The sequence below is a fragment of the Trachemys scripta genome, chromosome 25 (genome assembly GCF_013100865.1).
Source record: "Trachemys scripta elegans isolate TJP31775 chromosome 25, CAS_Tse_1.0, whole genome shotgun sequence".
Lineage (NCBI taxonomy): Eukaryota > Metazoa > Chordata > Testudines > Emydidae > Trachemys > Trachemys scripta.
Window position 1 is genome coordinate 462,721 of NC_048322.1, and position 22,929 is coordinate 485,649.

The 22,929-nt window shown below is 47.0% G+C and overlaps 1 long non-coding RNA gene and 2 other non-coding genes across 3 annotated transcripts; all 3 read left to right on the forward strand.

The window, feature by feature from the left end:
• Positions 1-5,676: 5,676 nt before the first annotated feature.
• Positions 5,677-5,748, forward strand: TRNAG-UCC. The gene has a single exon. It is a non-coding gene; the product is annotated as a tRNA-Gly (tRNA).
• Positions 5,749-10,235: 4,487 nt separating this feature from the next.
• LOC117870094 lies at positions 10,236-11,782 on the forward strand. Its single transcript, XR_004643922.1, has 2 exons — positions 10,236-10,430; positions 11,111-11,782. It is a non-coding gene; the product is annotated as an uncharacterized LOC117870094 (long non-coding RNA).
• Positions 11,783-21,883: 10,101 nt separating this feature from the next.
• TRNAG-UCC lies at positions 21,884-21,955 on the forward strand. Its single transcript has one exon. It is a non-coding gene; the product is annotated as a tRNA-Gly (tRNA).
• The last annotated feature ends 974 nt before the right edge of the window (positions 21,956-22,929 follow it).

Below are 22,929 nucleotides of genomic sequence, written 5' to 3' on the forward strand. Positions count from 1 at the left end.
TTAAACCAGAAATGACTAAAATACATCTTTGACTGGATCTATGAATAAATCTATGATTGGGTTTGGACAGTACTTGCTTTTTAGGCAAAACAATGAATGAAGCAATCTGAAGCTGGTCTTGCGTCATACATGATATGAATTGCATCATGTTATTCCTAGAGGACATGGATGATGCAATCATAACAAAGGTTACATCACTCAGCTGAACAAATTGCCGTATATCAGCTCTAGAAATCATACAGTGTCGTGCTCTCTTATTTGTCAGTGTTTGATTTTGCAAAGGGACACATTTCTGTTTAGCCAAAGTGAGCAGAGATGCCTCGTACTTGTGTGAACAGTGCAGATAACTTCTGCTATGTTTGTGGTGAAGTGACTTTTGCATCACAAAAGCGCAGTATAACCACTATGGTTAAGAAAGCCTATCACCTTTATTTTGGCTGCAAAATTGGAGATCAGGACAAGAGGTGGGCCCCACACATACGCTGCAACACTTGTGCAACAAATCTTCGCCAGTGGTTGAACAGGAATAGGAAATCTATGCCTTTTGCAGTGCCAATGATTTGGAGAGAGCCAACAGATCATACCAGCAATTGTTACTTCTGCATGGTGCCTCCAGTTGGGAGAGGTGTGTTAAGAAAAAGTGGACTGTGCATTATCCAAACATTCCATCAGCTATATGCCCGGTACCCCAGGGAGAAGGACTGCCGGTTCCTGATGCACCAGAATCATTCTCACTTGAGTCAGACAAGGAAGAGGATGAAACTTCTGGTCTTGAACCATCAATGTCACAGGACCCACATTTTCTCCCATCCTCCTCCTCTGAACCACACCTCATAACACAAGGTGAACTGAATGACCTTGTCAGGGATTTGGAACTACCCAAGAGTAAGGCAGAGCTGTTGAGCTCCTGATTACAGCAGTGGAATCTCCTTGCTGGTGATGTTAGGGTTTCCATGTTCCATGACCGTCAAAAGGATCTTGTCCTATTCTTCTTCATGGAAGGTGATCTTGTAGCCTGCAACAACATCGATGGTGTGATGGCAGCCCTCAACATCCTTCATGATCAAGATGAATGGAGACTTCATTGATTCATTGAAGACGAGTCTTAAAGCTGTTTTACTGCATAATGGCAATGTTTTGCCATCAATTCCAGTTGGTCATGCAGTCCATATGAAGGAAACCTATAACAACATGAAACAACTTTTGAGGTGCATAAACTATGACCAACATCAGTGGCGATTTGAAGGTTGTTGCTCTCTTGCTTGGTCTGCAGACTGGATACACAAAGTACTGCTGTTTTCTCTGTGAAGGGGATAGTCGTGCAAGAGATTCCCACTACATCAAGAAAGATTGGCCACTCCGACAGCCTGGGTGGAAAAGTGTTCAGTATCCACCACTTGTTGAATCAAGGAAGATTTTGTTACCACCCTTCCACATCAAGCTGGGTCTGATGAAGAACTTTGTCAAGGCCATTGACAAAACACAAGCAGCTTTCAAGTACCTCCGTGGAAAATTTCCAAGCTTAAGTGAAGCTAAGATAAAGGAAGGTGTCTTTGTTGGTCCTTAGATTCGTGAACTTCTTCGAGATGATGCATTTGACTATGCACTGCGTGGCAAGGAAAAGACGGCATGGAAAGCCTTCCAGTTAGTGGCAATAAATTTTCTCGGAAACAACAAGGCAGACAACTACAGGTTGTTGGTGGAAAACCTCCTCGAGGCATACAAAAGCTTTGGTTGCAACATGTCACTAAAGATACATTTTTTGCACTCTCATCTAGATTTTTTTCCACCGAACTGCGGAGCAGTGAGCGACGAGCACGGCGAGCGATTTCACCAGGACATTGCAACAATGGAGGAACGCTATCAGGGCAAACGGAGCCCATCAATGCTTGCCGACTATTGCTGGACAGTGACAAGAGATGCTCCATTTAATGAATACAAGAGACAAGCCAAGAAGCGCCGAGTAGACTCTGAATAGGACTAAACTATTCACATAATAGTTTTTTGCCTTTTGTTTCATAAATTTTATGTATGTAACACTTTTGCTGATTTTTAAAGTGTTACATAAACAGGACAGGTGAAATATTATCATGTAAAGCAACCCTAAACACATGAAAAGACCTAGGTTTACAATTAATGATTAAAACTCTATTTACACACTATACATAGACATAAAATGTAAACACTTAAATATCTTAGAAACACTAGCCAATCAGTTGTTTTAATTGTCATATTTCAATTCAGCACATCAAAATACATAATAAATAGCACATTTTATCTCTGAAGCAGACAACTTCTCAAAAATTGTAGACCAGTGTTATTTGGGAAAGGCAATCCCTATCTAGGTAAAGATGGGGAAAATGGAAGGGACATTTCTCTTCAGCTCACCCCTGGGAGATGCTGCAAATGTGTAGAAAATGAAATCCATGTTCAATGTGATATAGCTGCAGAAAGATACCTATTTTTAATAGATACCTAACATTTGGGGTCTTACAGGGATTCTAAGCCACACCTGAATTTAGTCCCTAATTTGAATCTGCCATCGGATTAAAGAAATAAAAGGGCAAAATTGGGGGAGTTATACCTCTCTATCACTACTGATACTTTGTGTGGTAGTGTGGTTTCTATGCCAGAGAAATGTAAAATTACTCCAAGTAAGGTCAAAGATTTGACAAGAACTCAGGAAGAAATTGTAGGTACTGGTGATTGATTTTCACCCCAGAGATGGAAGCTATGGTGACCTGTGGCCCAGGTAAACTATTTTTAGAACCCTGCTCCCTTGTTTAGTGGCATTAGTCACGCTCCTACAGGATGCCATGATTAAATTGGGCACAACTGTCTTTTACCATTTGGATCCAAAGTTTCATGAAGCACAGAGAGAAACGGCTGATTCCTTTAGAGCCATTCTATGCCTATGGGTCTGAATCTGGCTGCTTTGTTGGACAAGAAGCACTTCCATGCTGGACAAATGATGGTAGCCAATGAGGGAATGTATCAGATTCCAAGTTCAGACTGCAGGATACGTGACTGCTGAGTGCAGAGTCTGTGGTTTGGTCTCTTGGATTTGCTATTAACTCTAGTGCATTTGTATCGCTGCTGCTGCTGCTACTTTGAAGGATTAGAAAGTGTGAAAATAGAGCACAGGTGTTTTTTCTCATGATGCAGCCTTCCCATGTAGTGGGAGACCCCTTCCACCCATACTTCTGGGAGAAGACCCAGGGAGAAATGAATTCACAGAAATGGAAAGATCCTAGGTTATTGTAGAATGTGATTTCACACAAAGCTCATTGGGTGGAAATGGGAATTAAGAGAAAACTGCCCTATGGGTTTATATTTTGTAATTGTTGGATAAGTTGGTACCAGCAACAATGAAATTAAACATGAAGTTAGTTAGTGTCACGGAAGAGGCTGATCATGTGATAACTTTCAATGTTACCATATAATTCAGGTTTTCTTCTAATTCTCTCCCTGCCCCCTCCTACTACATAGGAAATGGTGGCTAATCCTGAAATTAAAACCTCACTCGAAAGAAGTTAGTGGGGGGATATGTGAGAGAAATAGCATGAACAAGAATAGAGACCTAGTATAGACTGTAATTATTTCTATTTCAAATGGAATTTATTATGATAAATTTTAAAATCTTCCCTTAAGAGGAAAATTACTTGAGACAAGATGTGGAACCTTTTACCTAGTTAGAGGGTCTCTTGTTTGCAAAGCAAAGATGTCACATCAGGCAGGAGATGTCAAAATCTAAAATGGTGATGGATGTGTGATTTTTGGTTTGGTTTCTTAATTTAATTTAAATTTTGTAACCAGTTATTTTTATAGGTGCTGAGGCCCCTTTTCCTTAGGCCTGGCTCTGGAAACCTCCCCAAAACTGGCCTTGTGTTTCTTTCATTTTTGATATCTTTGCGGTTCACGCATCCACACTACATGCAGTTCACAGCAACAGATACTTTGAGAAACCTGCTGGGTTAAGCGGGCCTTTTCCAAACTGACATTGGCCCAAAGTCTGCCTCAATTCAGCTGGATTGGAACACGTCTGTATCAAAGGAGTGGTTCACACCTGATTTGCCCAGAGACCTCGGGGGAGGTGTGGTAAGATAGGGTAAGCTGGAATCCACAACAATAGAGTTAAAGGTAAGGCTGACAGACCTTCACCTTGGAGGTCAACAAGCCTGGTTCTGTTCATTCCCTCTGATGCATCTGGCACTGGTCACTCTCAGGCAGCACGCTGGGCTAGATGGACCATTGGTCTGACCCAGTATGACCAGTCTTGCGTTCTTCTGTAAGCCATCTAGGGTCTTGTCTACACTGGCAAGTTTCTGCCCAGTAAAGCAGCTTTCTGCAGTGTAACTCCTGAGGGGGGCACACTGCCAAGCCACTTACTGCGCAGAAACTGAGAAGTTGCAGCGCTGTAAAAAAAAAAAAAAAAAAAACACATCGACGAGAGGTGTACACTTTCCTGCACTGGGGCTACAGCACCACGGTGCCAGTTTAGACACCCTCATCAATTACAGCGCTGTGATTAGCCTCCGGGAGCTTTCCCACAATCCTTGTTCTCGCCTCTCTGGTCATCAATTTGAATTCTACTGCATTGCTTTCCAGTGACCAACCTTGAACCCTGCCCCTTAAATTCCGTGGGAATTTTGAAAGTCCCCTTCCTGTTTGCTCGGTGACGCGTGCAGTGATCTCAGCGCATCTTTCCAGGTGACCATGCCTGCTCCATGCTCCAGACGATCCCCTGCTTGAAGCAATGTTGAGCTGCTGGACCTCATCAGCATTTGGGGAGAGGAGGATGTTGCAGTTCTAAGGATTAATATGCTTCTTTGCATAGATATATGCAAGTTAGAAAGTAAATAGCTTTACCAGCTTTCGCATTAGCTTCCTCTGCCAGAGGCACCACCAAAGGTGTGATCCTATATCTTTCAACACCAGGTCATCAAAACAGGGTGTGAGTTTAACCAAAGCTTTGCAGCATATAATCATGTATTACCATATATATCTATATATCTTGAATAACTGTGATACAATTATAATCTTGTAATTCTAACTGTTTTACCATTTATTTACTATGTCATTGATTTTAATAAGTCTTTATAACTATACTTGTCTCAGTGTAAGCTTCCTGTCATACCCCCAGAGGTCCTTTTATAAACTCTATAAAGCCTAATTCAAAACAAACTTTATCTTCTAATCAAACAAATTGGCAAGCCTAAACCCATACTAATTAATATCCATAATTATTATCAATTAAAAATTAAGAAAATTAAGTTAATACATTAAATCAACACTCCTAACATACCCCAAATCAGGCTACACTGTCCAGTCTCAGCTGTGCTCCAGCCACAGAAATTATGATACTTAGGGACAGATTTCACAATGCATGAGAGAAAGGGGCCATGACTGGGATACACTGCAATGCAGGGTCAAAGTGAAGGAGCTGTGGAATGCCTATTCCATGGCACGGGAGGCAAACCACCTCTCCAATGCTGCACCCACCAGCTCCCGGTTCTACAAAGAGCTGGATGCGATACTCAGTGGTGACCTCACCTCCACTGCGGAGGCCACTGTGGATACTTCTGTGGCTCATGTGCCAGTTGACAGTGGACCAAGAAAGGAGGAGGAAATGTTGGATGAGGATGTGGAGGCGGAGGGAGACCCAGAGGCAGAGGTGCATTGGTGGTATAGTGGTGAGCATAGCTGCCTTCCAAGCAGTTGACCCGGGTTCGATTCCCAGCCAATGCAAGGATGTGTCTTTAGAGGGATAGCTCAGTGATTTGAGCATTGACCTGCTAAACCCAGGGTTGTGAGTTCAATCCTTGAGGGGGCCACTTAGGGATCTGGGGTAAAATCAGTACTTGGTCCTACTAGTGAAGGCAGGGGACTGGACTTGATGACCTTTCAAGGTCCCTTCTAGTTCTAGGAGATAGGATATCTCCATTATTATTGAGCGGCGAACAGCAGAGGCTAACAGTGGGAGTTTGCCTGGGAGCTGTCCGAGAGGAGGTACGCTAAGTGCTGCATTAGGGGGGCTGTGTTGGTGAGTATCTGAGTGTCTGCTGCTGGGACAGTTGGTCAGTTTGACCATGTGCTTGATTGCTTGCTTGTTTGAAAAGTGTGAATTGGGAGTGCTTTGTTCCAGGTGGGCCTTGAGTGGGCCTGACTGGTATATAAGGGCAGTCGGCAGCAAACCAGCTGAGCGGCGAACAGCAGAGGCTAACAGCGGGAGTTTGCCTGGGAGTTCACCTAGGGAGAGCTCACTGGGGCTTTCATCTGCAGGTTTCTCTGAGTTGTTCCTGCAACAGTTGAGGAAACTCTTAAGAGGACGGTGATATGGAAGGTGAGCGATCAGTTGTTGTAACCTGCACAGGTTGTGCCATGTTTGTCTTTCTTCCACAGGACAGAAGCGACTTTGTACAAAGTGCAAGCTGGTCTCCATATTGGAAGAGAAGGTTTGAGGGCTGGAGAAACGAGTATCGACTCTGCGTTGCATAAGGGAAAATGAAGATTTCCTGGACAGACGTCAGGAGATGCTTCTATGGCCACAATGTTCTGAAGATTCAGAGCAGGCGCAGCAGGGACAGAAGGATTGTGAAGAGGTTTGGCCACATGTGACCTCCAGAAGGAGAAAGAGGAGCGTCCATGCACCAGCAATGGAGATACAGGTGAGCAATCGTTTCCATGTTCTCTCTACAGGTACTAATGCGGAGAGTGGACTAGATGACCCATCTGAGGGAAGGGAGCAGAAGGAGACTCCACCGATTGGAAGGCAAAAGATGCCCTGTCCTAAGGATGGGGGTTCCACGACCACCACTCCCAAGAGGAGGAGGAGGGTGGTGGTGGTCGGGGACTCCCTCCTCAGGGGGACTGAGTCATCTATCTGCCGCCCCGACCGGGAAAACCGAGAGGTCTGCTGCTTGCCAGGAGCTAGGATACACGATGTGACGGAGAGACTGCCGAGACTCATCAAGCCCTCGGATCGCTACCCCTTCCTGCTTCTCCATGTGGGCACCAATGATACTGCCAAGAATGACCTTGAGCGGATCACTGCAGACTACGTGGCTCTGGGAAGAAGGATAAAGGAGTTTGAGGCGCAAGTGGTGTTCTCGTCCATCCTCACTGTGCAAGGAAAAGGCCGGGGTAGAGACCGTCGAATCGTGGAAGTCAACGAATGGCTACGCAGGTGGTGTCGAAGAGAAGGCTTTGGATTCTTTGACCATGGGATGGTGTTCCAAGAAGGAGGAGTGCTAGGCAGAGACGGGCTCCACCTAACGAAGAGAGGGAAGAGCATCTTCGCCAGCAGGCTGGCTAACCTAGTGAGGAGGGCTTTAAACTAGGTTCACCGGGGGAAGGAGACCAAAGCCCTGAGGTAAGTGGGGAAATGGGATCCTGGGAGGAAGCACAAGCAGGAGAGCGCAAGAGGGGAGGACTCCTGGCTCATGCTGAGAAAGAGGGATGATTGATGAGTTATCTTAAGTGCCTATACACAAATGCAAGAAGCCTGGGAAACAAGAAGGGAGAACTGGAAGTCCTGGCACAGTCAGGGAACTATGATGTGATTGGAATAACAGAGACTTGGTGGGATAACTCACATGACTGGAGCACTGTCATGGATGGATATAAACTGTTCAGGAAGAACAGGCAGGGCAGAAAAGGTGGGGGAGTTGCGTTGTATGTAAGAGAGGAGTATTGACTGCTCAGAGCTCCGGTATGAAACTGCAGAAAAACCTGAGAGTCTCTGGATAAAGTTGAGAAGTGTGAGCAACAAGGGTGATGTCGTGGTTGGAGTCTGCTATAGACCACCAGACCAGGGGGATGAGGTGGACGAGGCTTTCTTCTGGCAACTAGCAAAAGTTGCTAGATCTCAGGCCCTGGTTCTCATGGGAGACTTTAATCACCCTGATATCTGCTGGGAGAGCAATACAGCGGTGCACAGACAATCCAGGAAGTTTTTGGAAAGTGTAGGGGACAATTTCCTGGTGCAAGTGCTGGAGGAACCAACTAGGGGCAGAGCTTTTCTTGACCTGCTGCTCACAAACAGGGAAGAATTAGTAGGGGAAGCAAAAGTGGATGGGAACCTGGGAGGCAGTGACCATGAGATGGTCGAGTTCAGGATCCTTACACAAGGAAGAAAGGAGAGCAGCAGAATACGGACCCTGGACTTCAGAAAAGCAGACTTTGACTCCCTCAGGAAACAGATGGGCAGGATCCCCTGGGAGAATAACATGAAGGGCAAAGGGGTCCAGGAGAGCTGGCTGTATTTTAAAGAATCCTTATTGCGGTTGCAGGAACAAACCATCCCGATGTGTAGAAAGAATAGTAAATATGGCAGGCGACCAGCTTGGCTAAACAGTGAAATCCTTGCTGATCTTAAACGCAAAAAAGAAGCTTACAAGAAGTGGAAGATTGGACAAATGACCAGGGAGGAGTATAAAAATATTGCTCAGGCATGCAGGAGTGAAATCAGGAAGGCCAAATCACACTTGGAGTTGCAGTTAGCAAGAGATGTTAAGAGTAACAAGAAGGGTTTCTTCAGGTATGTTAGCAACAAGAAGAAAATCAAGAAAAGTGTGGGCCCCTTACTGAATGAGGGAGGCAACCTAGTGACCGAGGATGTGGAAAAAGCTAACGTACTCAATGATTTTTTTGCCTCTGTCTTCACGAACAAGGTCAGCTCCCAGATTGCTGCACTGGGCAGTACAGTATGGGGAGAAGGTGACCAGCCCTCTGTGGAGAAAGAAGTGGTTCGGGACTATTTAGAAAAACTAGACGTGCACAAATCCATGGGGCCGGATGCGCTGCATCCGAGGGTGCTAAAGGAGTTGGCGGGTGAGATTGCAGAGCCATTAGCCATTATTTTTGAAAACTCATGGCGATCGGGGGAGGTCCCAGATGACTGGAAAAAGGCTAATGTAGTGCCCATCTTTAAAAAAGGGAAGGAGGAGGATCCGGGGAACTACAGGCCAGTCAGCCTCACCTCAGTCCCTGGAAAAATCATGGAGCAGGTCCTCAAGGAATCAATTATGAAACATTTAGAGGAGAGGAAAGTGATCAGGAACAGTCAGCATGGATTCACGAAGGGGAAGTTGTGCCTGACTAACCTAATTGCCTTCTATGATGAGATAACTGGCTCTGTGGATGAGGGGAAAGCAGTGGATGTGTTATTCCTTGACTTTAGCAAAGCTTTTGATACGGTCTCCCACAGTATTCTTGCCGCCAAGTTAAAGAAGTATGGGCTGGATGAATGGACTGTAAGGTGGATAGAAAGCTGGCTAGATCGTCGGGCTCAACGGGTAATGATCAATGGCTCCATGTCTAGTTGGCAGCCGGTTTCAAGCGGAGTGCCCCAAGGGTCGGTCCTGGGGCCGGTTTTGTTTAATATCTTTATTAATGATCTGGAGGATGGTGTGGACTGCACTCTCAGCAAGTTTGCAGATGACACTAAACTAGGAGGCGTGGTAGATACACTAGAGGGTAGGGATCGGATACAGAGGGACCTAGACAAATTAGAGGATTGGGCAGAAAAAAACCTGATGAGGTTCAACAAGGACAAGTGCAGAGTCCTGCACTTAGGACGGAAGAATCCCATGCACTGCTACAGACTAGGGACCGAATGGCTAGGTAGCAGTTCTGCAGAAAATGACCTAGGGGTCACAGTGGATGAGAAGCTGGATATGAGTCAACAGTGTGCTCTTGTTGCCAAGAAGGCTAACGGCATTTTGGGCTGTATAAGTAGGGGCATTGCCAGCAGATCGAGGAACGTGATCGTTCCCCTTTATTCAACATTGGTGAGGCCTCATCTGGAATACTGTGTCCAGTTTTGGGCCCCACACTACAAGAAGGATGTGGAAAAATTGGAAAGAGTCCAACGGAGGGCAACAAAAATGATTAGGGGTCTGGAGCAAATGACTTATGAGGAGAGGCTGAGGGAACTGGGATTGTTTAGTCTCCAGAAGAGAAGAATGAGGGGGGATTTGATAGCAGCCTTCAACTACCTGAAGGGGGGTTCCAAAGAGGATGGAGCTTGGCTGTTCTCAGTGGTGGCAGATGACAGAACAAGGAGCAATGGTCTCAAGTTGCAGTGGGAGAGGTCCAGGTTGGATATTAGGAAAAACTATTTCACTAGGAGGGTGGTGAAACACTAGAATGTGTTACCTAGGGAGGTGGTGGAATCTCCTTCCTTGGAGGTTTTTAAGGCCCGGCTTGACAAAGCCCTGGCTGGGATGATTTAGTTGGGAATTGGTCCTGCTTTGAGCAGGGGTTGGACTAGATGACCTCTTGAGGTCCCTTCCAACCCTGATATTCTATGATTCTATGAGTTGGAGGTCAGAGGTGCATGCAGCCAGGAGTCCTTCTCTACCCTGGAGAAGGCTAGCCAGTCGCAGCTGCCGGAGCTTGGCAAAGTTCAACAGGAGAGGAGGCCCCTGGTAAGTGGCTTCGATTTGGGGAATCACTGAAGTGTGTTCTTGGGGGCAGGAGGGTTGCAGAAAGCAGGCTTGTGTCTGTATGATGTGCGTACCACCACATGCCCAGTCTGAGCGACGGAACAGGGTGTTGATTGGCTCCCTCACTTTCATGGGAATCTGCACCAGAGATCTCCATGAAACTCTCATGGAGATACAGGGCAATCCACTGCTGCATGTTCTTTGGCAGAGCTGCTTTTTTTCTTGCCCCATTAAGGGTAACTTTCCTGCACTACTCTGCTATCATGGGAGGGGTGGGGAGGACATAAGGGCCAGTGTGGAAGCCACAGTCTTGGAGAAGACCCTCCCTTGATTCCCTGCTCACCCTCAGCAGTGAGATATCTTCCATAATGAACACAGTCTGTAGAAAATGTGGGCATAGGAATGATTAAAAGCCCCCACCCCTACAGTGCTGTCTCCCCCCAAGAGCCACGTGCCCAGTGTACAGTACGGTCCGGGAACAGTGATTTCCCCTGCCCATGCTGTTACCATTTTGGGGGTCTTGTGGCTTATGTGTGCTTGCCTGGGATTAGCCAGTTAGTGATAGGTATCTGAATAGTGGCTGTGTTTTAAATCACTGCATCAGCGGTCTCTGTGTTGCAAACAATACTGCTTCTGTAAAATGTTGCATTTTGGCTTCACAGAGATGATCTTGGGAGCCCCACCTTCCTCTTATCGCCAGCTGAATGGCTGCACAGAATTAGAAAGCGGCCATGAAGAATTAAAGAGAACTTTCTACATGCGGTCATGATGCACTCCGTGGCCAAAAAGCAAGAATTGCAGGAGTGGCCGGACAGTGAGAAGAGGGACCAAAAGGAGAACACAGTGTGTCAGAATGAAGCCACAGAACGGCTTTTAAATGGTATAGACTGCCAAGTGGACACGCTCCAGGTGCTACTAGCACTGCAAACCAAGCAGTTCTACGACCACCCTCCCCTGCATCTGCTGTCGCAAAACTCTTTCTAATGCATCCCCCTGACACTACCAACACACTCTTATCCACTTTCTGGTTCAAGTCTGTACTCGCTGCATTCCACTCCTGCCCCATCACAATCCAGTCATACGGACACCTAGTGCACTCAACAACCATCCCTCTGTAGTTTATTCCTCCTGAAGTACATTACCCACTGCACTGTATTCCAAGGGATAACGTTGGATATGATACCTGGACATACAGTTAAAGATTTGTGTCCCGGGACCCCACCTTCTCATCTGTCCCTTCCTTCCCCTATCCCCTACAGTTCTGATGTGTTGTTGTTTTTTGTCTCTCTCCTCCGGTTGTTGTTTTTTAATAAAAGAATAGTTTTGGTTTGAAAGCAATCTTTATTCCATTAAAGGAAAGCAAACAGAGCTTTGCAAAGCAACACAAAATTTTCTTAAACCTTCATAGTGCATCGTCTGCAGCAATCACAATCACCTCCTAGCATTACAAGCACTGCACTGAACTCCTGTGAATAGCAACAAATATTAGTGGCTTTTAGCTTCAAATTCCTGCCTCGAGGCATTCCTGATCCTTATGGCCCCAGGGGTCACCCTTCCAATAGCCCTGGTCTCTGGCTGTTCAAATTCAGCCTCCGGGTGCTGAGCCTCAGCCATCCAACCCTAAATGAAGCTTTCACCCTTCCCTTCACAGATATTATGGGGCATACAGTATGCAGCAATAAGCGTAGGAATATTGTCATCGGCCAGGTCCAGCCTTCCACATAGGCAGCGCCAGCGGGCCTTTAAATGGCTAAAAGCAAACTCAGCTGTCATTCTGCACTTCTTCAGCCTGTTGTTGAACAAACTCCTTGCTGCTGTCAAGCTACCCCATGTATGACTTCATAAGCCATGGCATTAAGGGGTAAGTAGGGTCTCCCAGGATCACAATAGGCATTTTGACTTCTCCTAAAGTGATCTTCTGGTCAGGGAAGAAAGTCCCTGCTTTCAGCTTCCTGAATAGGCCAGTGTTCTGAAAGATGCGTGCAGCATGCACCTTTCCGGATCAGTCTGTGTTAATGTCTGTGAAATGCCCATGGTCATCCACAAGTGCCTGTAGAACCATAGAAAAATACCCCTTGTCATTAATGTACTTGGTGGCTAGGTAGTCAGGTGCCAGAATTGGAATATGCGTGCCATTTATCCCCCTCCGCAGTTAGGGAAGCCCATTTGTGCAAAGCGATCCACAATGTCACACGTTTCCCAGAGTCTCAGTCTTTCAGAGCAGGATGCAATTAATGGTCCTCTACACTTATGAACAGGGATCCAACGGTCGACTTTCCCACTCCGAACTGGTTAGCTGCACAGATTGGTAGCAGTCTGGCGTAGCCAGCTTCCACAGTGCAATTGCCACACGCTTCTCCAATGTCAGGGCAGCTCTCATTCTCGTGTCCTTGCACTGCAGGGCTGGGGCGAGCTCATCACATAGTCCCATGAACGTGGCTTTCTGCAGTCACTGCTCGTCATCCCAGACGTGCATCATAATGTGATCCCACCACTCGGTGCTTGTTTCCTGAGCCCAAAAGAGACATTCCCTTGTGGTCAGCACCTCCGTGAATGCCACAAGCAATCACGTGTCCTAGCTACTGCGTGTGGCGAGATCAATATCGAACTCCTCTTGCCTTTGTAGTTTAAGGAATAACTCCACTGCCACTCGTGGCGTGTTAGTAAGTGTGGAATCCATTCCTACAGACTGAATAGGCAGAGCGTGTAGTACACAAATCATTGAAAGATAGCACCAAATATGGACAGAAGCACAGGAATTGCTGAGAGGAGAAGCAATGCATGACAGGGCATTCACGGCGGTGCTGACCACAGTGGAATGCCGCTTTTGGGCTCAGGAAACACCTTCCTACACCTTCCCACAACTCTTAGAGGCAGAAGAGAAAGAGGTGCTCAGTGCAATAGCTGCCCAGAGTGCACCGCTCCGAGTACCACTGATAGTTCATCAGGCAGCTGACAGTGTGAACACACAATAGCGGTTTCCCTTCAGCACTCTCTGAGTGGCGCTGTAACTCTGCCAGAGTAGACATAGCCTCAGAGAGACTGACTGCCAGGATTGATCCCCTCTGGGGAATGAAGCACAAGGTCGACAGGCTATGCAGCCTTCACTAGTCTCCCTGTACCTGCAAACCCTGCTAGCCCAAAGTGCTGGACCATCTATACCATTACCTGGTTCCTAAACTGCAGCTACAGTTCCTACTCCAGGTGAATCCAAAGACCGAGAGGTGCAGAGATCCAACCCCTTATAATCTTAGAAATGTTTTGTTCCTTTTTCTATTTTTTGTCTGTTTCTTTTTATGAACTTGGAGACCTCCCAGCCTTTCTGTTAGATTGGGATGTAACTGTGCGGCTGAGTGGGTGTGAGTGTGTGAACGCCTCTGAAATCTACAAAGGGAAGATGCTAGGAAGAATAGTTCCCCAAATCTTAATAGCCTTAAAACTCTGCCCTATGAAATGACTGAATGCATGCTCCTCACCTATGGAAGCACTGCAAGGCATTGAGCTGTCAGATATGTATTGTTCAGTGAGAGCTGTTTGAACTTCTTTTACTAATGTCTCTCTAAGGTCTGTATGTGTTCTGGGGCAAGAGGGCGAGGAGAAGTATTAGCTACACAATAGTGAAATCTAAGGAGAAAACTAATGGCTTTGAGGTTGTGGGCTAAATGTAAGCAATAATTTGGTTTCGGTATTGAAATATTCAGCTGGCTAAATCTGGGTTGCACTGCCTGGGTAAATCTATGATTGGGATTTTGGCATCACTAAAGATGCACCTGGCTTCTTGGGTTGCTCTTTCAGGATTTATAAGTGTTGAGTTTCTGCTGTATTAATCTGATGGTTTGACTAACTGATGACTTGATTCCAATGCAATATCCTTCTTAACTCATTGATTTACTGATTTGACCTGAACTTTGTCACTGTATTGTTTAACCCTTAGCTGAGTGGTGTCTATAGTCATTTAGCCTTAGTGATGTGGTGCTCTTGGATTTATTTGTTCGTGTTAATAAAACATGTAACTGGGCTATTGAGTCATTTCTTTCAATAAGCAACAGGGGCTGGAACTTTTATTTGTAGATTTCCCTTTAATTCAATCTCCATTTTCTTCATTTCATACTATCCTAAGTTAAGGAATGTGCTGCATTAGAAATTGACACAAGCCTTTTGCTGCCCCATTCTGTGCCCATCCAGCAGGAGTAGAGAACAAACACCTCCTGGAGTGGGGATTGTCACACAACTGTATATACAGACGCATGTTTCCAAGCTGTGCTGTCTGGCTCAAATCCTGGCATGAGGGTGACACCTACAGCTGCTTGTAATCATGCCTGGCAGGAAGGAGACCCCTATGTGCATTCCCTGGGGAGGCAGGGGGATCTGGGAGACCCTGGAGGATAGTTACCCAGAGCTCAGGAGCAATCTACTCAGGGGTGATGCAGGAGAAAAGAGCTGGGTGCTGCTTTCCCCACATTTCTCCTTATTCCCTTTCAGTCTCTTCACTCTCCCTTTCTTCTCCCTTCCCCAACCCTCTTGGCCACTTTCCTGCTCCCATGGCCGCTCACTCTCCCGTAGTTGGATTGGTCCCTCCGAGTGCTAATAGGAGCGAGAGCCTGGGTGTGGGTCAGTCTCTGCAGCGGTTCTGGGACACACAGAGGCAGGAGGAGGAGCAGAGATGGGGGTGCTGTAGGAGACTTGATTCAGTGATATTGGAGCATAAGCTTTCGTGGGTGAATACCCACTTTGTGAGATGATGAAGTGGGCATTCACCCATGAAAGCTTATGCTCCAATCTGTCTGTTAGTCTATAAGGTGCCACAGGACTCTTTGTCGCTTTTTACAGATCCAGACTAACACGGCTACCCCTCCGATACTTCATTCGGTATCTTTACAGAACCAAAGAATCCCTTATCAGTGTATCTGGCTGCATAAAGTCTCACAGAAGTTCACCAATTTGTCTTATCTGGTGCTGGGATTCCCTGAATTACTTTTATCACTTCATCATTTAGCTTTGTTATTGTGCAGATGCAGGTCTTTGCGCTATTTAATTTATATTTTACCAACAAGTCCTCCTTGAAAATATGCAGCAGTAAGAAACTGCTAGTTTTAGCAGCGACATCTGTGTTTCTGGTATTGCACTTGCTCTGTTTTTTTATTGTGATTTCTAATTTGGAATTTTTAATTCTAACTTTTTCTTATTTTTAGAGCAGAAGTTGATTCTGCTGGATCAGCTGACTTCCAGCCTGACTGAATTTCTGGGCTGGTCTCAAAAAAATTTTTTTGTTCAATCCACCAATGGCGTTTGCCTTTTGCAACTGCTATTTTGCCTCTCAATCCAGCCCTTAATTTTTTTCCGCATGCCATTGCTTGTGTGTAGAACTTGATCCCCAAATATTGCAAAGGCCGTATACTCTCTCATGTAACATCCTTTTCAAAGGCAAAAATCAATTGTAATTTTTCTGAACATTAGAACTGCTGTAGTGGGTCAGACGAATAGTCCATCTAGTACAGGATCCTGTCTTCTGACAGCGGCCAATGCCAGGTGTTTCTGAGGGAATGAACAAAACAGGCGATCACTGAGTGACCCATCCTGACAGTCAGAGGTTTAGGGACACCCAGAGCATGGGGATGCATTCCCGGTTCTCTTGGCTAATACCTCATGCACCTAGCCTGAGGAACTGATCTAATTCTTTGTTAAACCCATTTATAGTTTTGTCCTTCAAAACATAATGAGCACACATCTACAACCCCAGGAGGGCTTGACAACCCCAAAAATTCTAAAAACATGAGTTATAGACCCTGAGGTCAAGATACTTTAATTAATACATGATATTTTGGTCTTATGTGCCTCTGAGCCTGAGCCTTTAGGGCTTTGAGCAGGGGGTTGGACTAGATGAGCTCCTGAGGTCCCTTCCAAGCCTGATCATCTATAATATATTCTATGATGCCATAAGGCCACTTCCACAAAAGCTGGAGCTAAACACCTGAATGAAACTTGGTCTACCCTCATACTTCTCCTGTTCCCTCTCCAAAACCTTTCACATACCTTAGCCCATATCTACACTACAAGCCTTTGTTAACTCAAGTTATGTCAGCCTAGTCTCGCTTTGGGTACTGTGTCACTTCTGTGACTGACTTGTGCTCTTGTAATAAATAAAATAGAACTGTAGTGGGGATAAATCACACCAGCATAGAAGTATATTGAATGCGAACCCTACGGAAATTAAAAATTTAAATTATCCTCCACTTGTCCCACTAAAATGAATCCAACCCACAGGTCACTTGGGCAGAAGTATCAGTGTCAGGATGCTACATTTTGAACACAGTAAATGAAGCTGCAAAATAAACGATGTTTAAATGACCTCACTCTATTTTTTACATATATTAAAAGGCAATTTTTATATTTCGAAGCTGAAGACTTAGTGGTGGGGGATGGAAGCATTATCACGTTTTAGCAAATTAGGACAAGTCATCAAATAAGAAGAAGCGTAGGTATCAGTAACTGCTATTGGTATCAATTCGCTATCTCTGTACCAGAAGGTGGGAAAGGCGAGAAGTACCAAATTAGGACAAGTTAGCAAATACGAAGAACCATAGGTATCAGTAGCTGCTACTGGTGGCAAATTACAGCAGATCAGTTTTTTATGATCTCTTACATATTAGTAACTGCCAGCACACCTGCACAGCTCTGTTCCCGGGCTTTTCTTCAGCTCTTGCTCTCTTCTTATCTCGGCCCCACTCTGGCCCAGGTAGTTCCAGCTCACATGGAGAATGGGACCCCCTGGCCTGGTAACCCACTGTGACGGGTTGGATCACAGAAACCCCCTTGGGAGCTGCCACCCGATGTGCAAAGACTACCCCTGCTTCTGTTTTCCCTGCCAGCTCAGGACTCCAGCACCCTGTCTTGCTGAGCCAGACACTCCTGTCTGGCTCCAGACACAGACCCAGGGTCTGAATTACTTGTCCCAAAGCTGCAAGTTTACCTGAAATAAGCTCACAGAAGTGTGCTTGTCTCTAGCACTCAGATGCCCAACTCCCAATGGGGTCTAAACCTAGATAAATCAGTTTTACCCTGCATAAAGCTTATGCAGGGCAAACTCAAATTGTTCACCTTCTATAACACAGAGAGAGATATGCACAGTTGTTTGCTCCCCCAGGTATTAATACATATTCTGAGTAAATTACTAAATAAAAAGTGATTTTATTAAATCCAGACAGTAGGATTTAAGTGGTTCCAAGTAGTAACAGACAGAACAAAGTAAGTCACCAAGTAAAATAAAATAAAATGCGCAAATCTATGCCTAAATCAAACTGAATACAAATAATCTCATCCTCAGAGATGCTTCAGTAAGTTTTTCTCAGACTGGACACCTTCCAGGCCTGGGCACAATTCTTTCACCTGGTACAGATCTTGTTGCAGCTCAGGTGATAGCTAGGGGATTCTTCATGATGGCTCCTCTCCCCCTTGTTCTCTTCCACCCCTTTATATATCTTTTGCATAAGGTGGGAACCCTTTGTCCCTCTGGGTTTCCACCCCCCCCCCCCCACTGGAAAAGCACCAGGTTAAAGATGGATGCCAGTTCATTGCCCACTTGTCAGGACACACATATACAGAAGACTAACAGGTAAACACAGCCATCTGCAGACAATGGTCCTTGTTAATGGGAGTCATCAAGATTCCAAACCATCATTAATGGCCCACACTTTGCATAATTACAATAGGCCCTCAGAGTTATATTTCATATTTCCAGTTTTAGATACAAGAGTGGTACATTTATACAAATGGGATGATCACACTCAGTAGATTATAAGCTTTGTAATGATACCTTACAAGAGACATTTTGCATGAAGCATATTCCAGTTACATTATATTCACTTATATTTTTATAAAACCATATAGACTGCACAACGTCACACCCCCTCATTAGGCTGTCAAGGTGAGCTGGAGCTTTGGCCTCTCCCCATTGCCCCTGGGGACTGTCAGTCTCAGGGTCCTGATTTCCCATAGACCTTTCCCCTTCGTTTTGGTACTGGGAACCAGCCAACCAAAAAACCCCACTAAGTTTTAGTAGGGGGCCAACAGTTCCCTTACACAAGCCAGCCCCGTGAGGGTCACAGATGTCCAGAGAAAACAGCACAAGATGGCTCTGTGGTGTAACAATCAGCACTCGAGACTCTGAATCCACGTCTTTGGAAAAGGCGGACACTGTTTCTCAGGTCATCTACTGAGGGGACGGAGACATTCTGGGCACAAGAAGTCGAGTCCCCAGTGAGATGTGAGTCTTAATTCTATGGAGCCAGGTGCTGGACTTTGGCAGGGAGGCTCAGGCATGGGGGATCGGGGTGCAGCGGATGGGCCAGCTGTCTAGGTGTGGAGATTTAGTCACACTGAGGCCCAGGAGGGAAGAGAAGGAGGAACCCTGCTGATGGGCAGTGGCTGTGGAGAAAAAGAGGAAGGGTTCCTGGGACTTTCCCCCCTCTCTTACCTGCCTGCTGTTGTGGTGGAAGGGGACAGATGCTCCCAGGAAGCCTGTTTTGTTAGTTCCCTCTGGGGCACCTGGTATTGACCACTGTCAGAGGACAGGATACTGGGCTAGATGGACCTTTGGTCTGACCCAGTCTGGCCGTTCTTATGGGGTTTGCCAAGGTCACTTATGGATCTTCTCTGTGTGTCTCTGAATGCTCTATGGGGCTGCATAAGCTGCAACAAGTTTCTGGTCTTGGGTTTGATCTTGAGAAACAGGATTGTAGGCGAGGCAGGGATCAAAGGGTCTCACGCCTGACCGCCAGCAGACGTGCAGGTCACGGGCAACGAGCCCACGACAACTGATAAATGTGGTGCATGAATGAGCCCAAACTAGAAGGTTTCTTGTTGGCTTCAAAGGGTAGTTGCTCAAAGGGAGCTGTTTGGTGTGATGAAAAGAGTGACCCATCTATGGGCTCAACTAGCTTGGGGAGTCCTTGCACTGGGGGGGATGAGGAAGTTAATATGTGGTTGGGAGAATTCCACATCCATAAAATCTCACCCCTGGGTTTGTAATGTCAGGCTGCAGCAAACAAGTACCTCTATGTGTGAGGAGGAGGGGCTGTGATGGGGAGGGTCCATTGCAATGTCAGTTTGAGGGGAGGGGCTATGAGGGGGAGGGCTATGCAGTGTCTCTGTGAGGGGGAGGGGCTGTGAGGATAGAGTCACCTCCAGGCAGCAGGAGCCCCCTGACATGAGGTTTACTGCCCCCTCTCCCCAGGTGCTTTGGGGGGGCCCTAGGGCCCAGCATGGAGCTGCTTTCCCTGTAGGGTCCCTGGGAGTCACAAAGGGGTAAGGTGAAGTTACTGCCCCGTCTGTGCTGGGATGGGGGCCTGGAGCCCCGGGAACAACACAGGGGCCCCCACAAAGTTAAGTTGCTTTGAATTCAGCCCCAGCTAGTTGGGCTCAGATTTCATCTTTCTGCCCCAAGCCCCGTGAGTCTAACGCCAGCCCTGCTTTCTGGGTTATTTTGGTGCCCCCTCCCAAAATCTGTTCACTGTCCCCTCAACTTGGGACCCCTGGTTGAGAACCACTGCCTGGGAACTCTGTTTAGACATAAGGAGCAAAGCTGCTGCCTTTGCTGATGGCTGAACTCAGGCCCTGAGAGTGGGATATCCAGGCACGGCCAGCAACACCAGGAGAGCTCCCCGAGCAGCTGCCTGGCCTCAGGGACGGTCTGAGCCTGCAGGGCCCCAGGGGACAATGAAGCAGCTGGGTCAGGCTGGGCACCTTGATTCCCAGAGAACGGCTCTGGCTCCCTGCTCAGCAGCCAAGAATAATTTCTCCCCCGTTCCCCAATAAATCAGCCTGGAGCTAAGTGCAGAGCTGGGGGTTTCTCCTTTCACTCCTGCTGGGGAATGTAGGGGTCCTGAGGGCATTTCTAGGAGAGCATTTGGGACTCAACTGGGGGAACCAGCCTTTCATTGCAGAACGCTGAAGTTCTGACGACATCTTTATTTACAATTTTTTATAATGAGATATAATCCTTCAATCACAGTGTCACCATAGATAACATGGCTTGGTCAGCCTGGTGGGATATCATGGGTAAAACTAACCAGCTCTTCAAATCCAAGAGAGTGGAGATAAATCACCTCTCATAGTCAATGTGGGGTCATCAATAGGCAGACGGCGGGCCAAATCGCTTTTCAATGGACCCCCAACATCTATTTATTTCCTTATTAGCATTATTGTTATTTTTTTGTTTATTTTCTTCTCTGGAGTCTGGACTTCGACTAGACCTTGACCAACAATTTTGGATCTTGACAAAAAAGAATGGCTTATCCCTAAGAATGGGGTTGTGTTACCTTCCTTATGTCCTGGCCCCATCTTGTGGCCATTTCCGTTCCCTCCTTTTGGTGAAAAGCTTTGAGCTTTTGTGGGGTCCGACAAACACCCTGAAGATGAGTTAGCATCCCTGTCAAAAAAAATAGTCTCCCGTCTTCAATTGAGTGACAGCCTGAATCGTTCCTTATCCGGGTAGAGCCCAAAGATTGGCATGATCAGGAGAAAAAAAAAAAAAAAAACCATTCTGTACGTAGCAGGAACTAACACAAAATGTGCTTTAAAAGGAGCTGTCTCCTTCCTGCTGGGGTGAAATTTGTCATTATGGTCATCTATTTTCATTTCATTTCTCGGAGGGTGGAGATGAGGTTGGTGCTACCTCAAGCTAGGACAGGAGTGGGCAAACCTTTTGGCCTGAGGGCCACATCAGGGTTGCAAAAGTGTATGGAGGGCCAGGCAAGGAAGGCTGTGCATCTCCAAACAGCCTGACCCCCACCTCCTATCCACTCCTTCCCACTTCCTGCCCCCTGACTGCCACCCTCACAACCCCCCACCCATCCAATCCCCCCTGCTCCTTGTCACTGACAGTCCCCTTCTGGGACCCCCGCCCCTAACTGTCCCCCTGGGATCCCACCCCCTATCCAACCACCCCTGCTCCCTGTCCCCTGACTGCCCCGACCCCTATCCACACCCCCTGATAGGCCCCCTCAGGACTCCCAACCCCCCGGTTCCCCATTCCCTGACCACCACCCCCAGAACCTCTGCCTCATCCAACCACCCCCTGTTCCCTGACTGCCCCCCAGGACCCCCCACTCCCTGCCCTCTTACCATGCCGGAACCAGCCACGCCGTCTTGCTGCCCGGCAGGAGTGGTGTGCCAGAGTGCTGGCAGTGCGGCGAGGTGAGGCTGCGGGGGAGGGGAGACAGCAGGGGAGGGGGGAGGGCGAGCCTTCCTGGCCTGGAGCTCAAGGGCCGAGCAGGAAAGCCCTGCAGGCTGGACGTGGCCCGCAGGCCGTAGTTTGCCCACCTCTGGGGTAGGATGTAGATCCCATGTTCCCATCTGTCTGTCCAGCCACCTCCTGAGCTCTGTGGGGGTGAGTCATTTGTCATAAGTGGCACCTGGGAGAAACACTCCTGCTAGATGCATTGGTGGTATAGTGGTGAGCATAGCTGCCTTCCAAGCAGTTGACCTGGGTTCGATTCCCAGCCAATGCAGGGATGTGCCCTTTTCTTGGCTGGGAATTTGTTTAATTTCAGTCACATTGTATCAGTTTATCAATGGAATGGGAGAATTAATGTCCCAAATCCCAGCAGGTCATTCAACACCCAGTGGCGGAAGAAAGGGGCGGGACTATACAGTGAGCTGTTAGAGTCATCCTGGTATTACAATGTTTGGTTTATTAATTTTAAATGTGTTCTTTACTTCCCTCTCCCTTTAAGACTCCGAGCCTTTAAGGGTAGAAGGGACCAGTGTGGTCATCTAGTTCGACCTCCTGCACCTTGCAGGCCAAAGGACCCCACCCACCGACTCCTGTAATAGACCCCCAACCTCTGCTTGAGTTACTGACATCCTGAAATCATGGATTAAAGCTGTCAAGTTACAGAGAATCCACCATTTACACTGGTTTAAACCTGCAAGTGACCCATGCCCCATGCTGCAGAGGAAGGCGAAACCCCCCCAGGGTCTCTGCCAATCTACCCTTGGGGAAAACTCCTTCCCAACCCTAAATATGGCCATCAGTGAGACCCTGAGCATGCAGACAAGACGCACTGGGCAGACACCTGGGAAAGAATTCTCTGCAGTAACTCTGAGCCCTCCCCACCTATTGTCCCATCTCCGGCCGTTGGAGATGTTTGCTGCTAGCAATCACAGATCGGCCACATGCTGTTGCAGGCAGTCCCATCACACCACCCGTCCATAATCTTATCAAGCTCAGTCTTGAAGCCTGTTCGTTTTTTTGCCCCCACTGCTTCCCTTGGGAGGCTGTTCCAGAACTTCACTCCTCCGGTGGTTAGAAACCTTCACCTAATTTCAAGGTTAAGTTTGTTGATGGTCAGCTTATATCTATTAGTTCATTACTAGTGGGGGCATGTGATAGTGTGGGGGAGGGAGAAAGACAAGAGAACTAACAGTTGGAGCCTAGGGTGATCAGATGTCCTGATTTTCTGGGGATAGTCCTGATATTTGG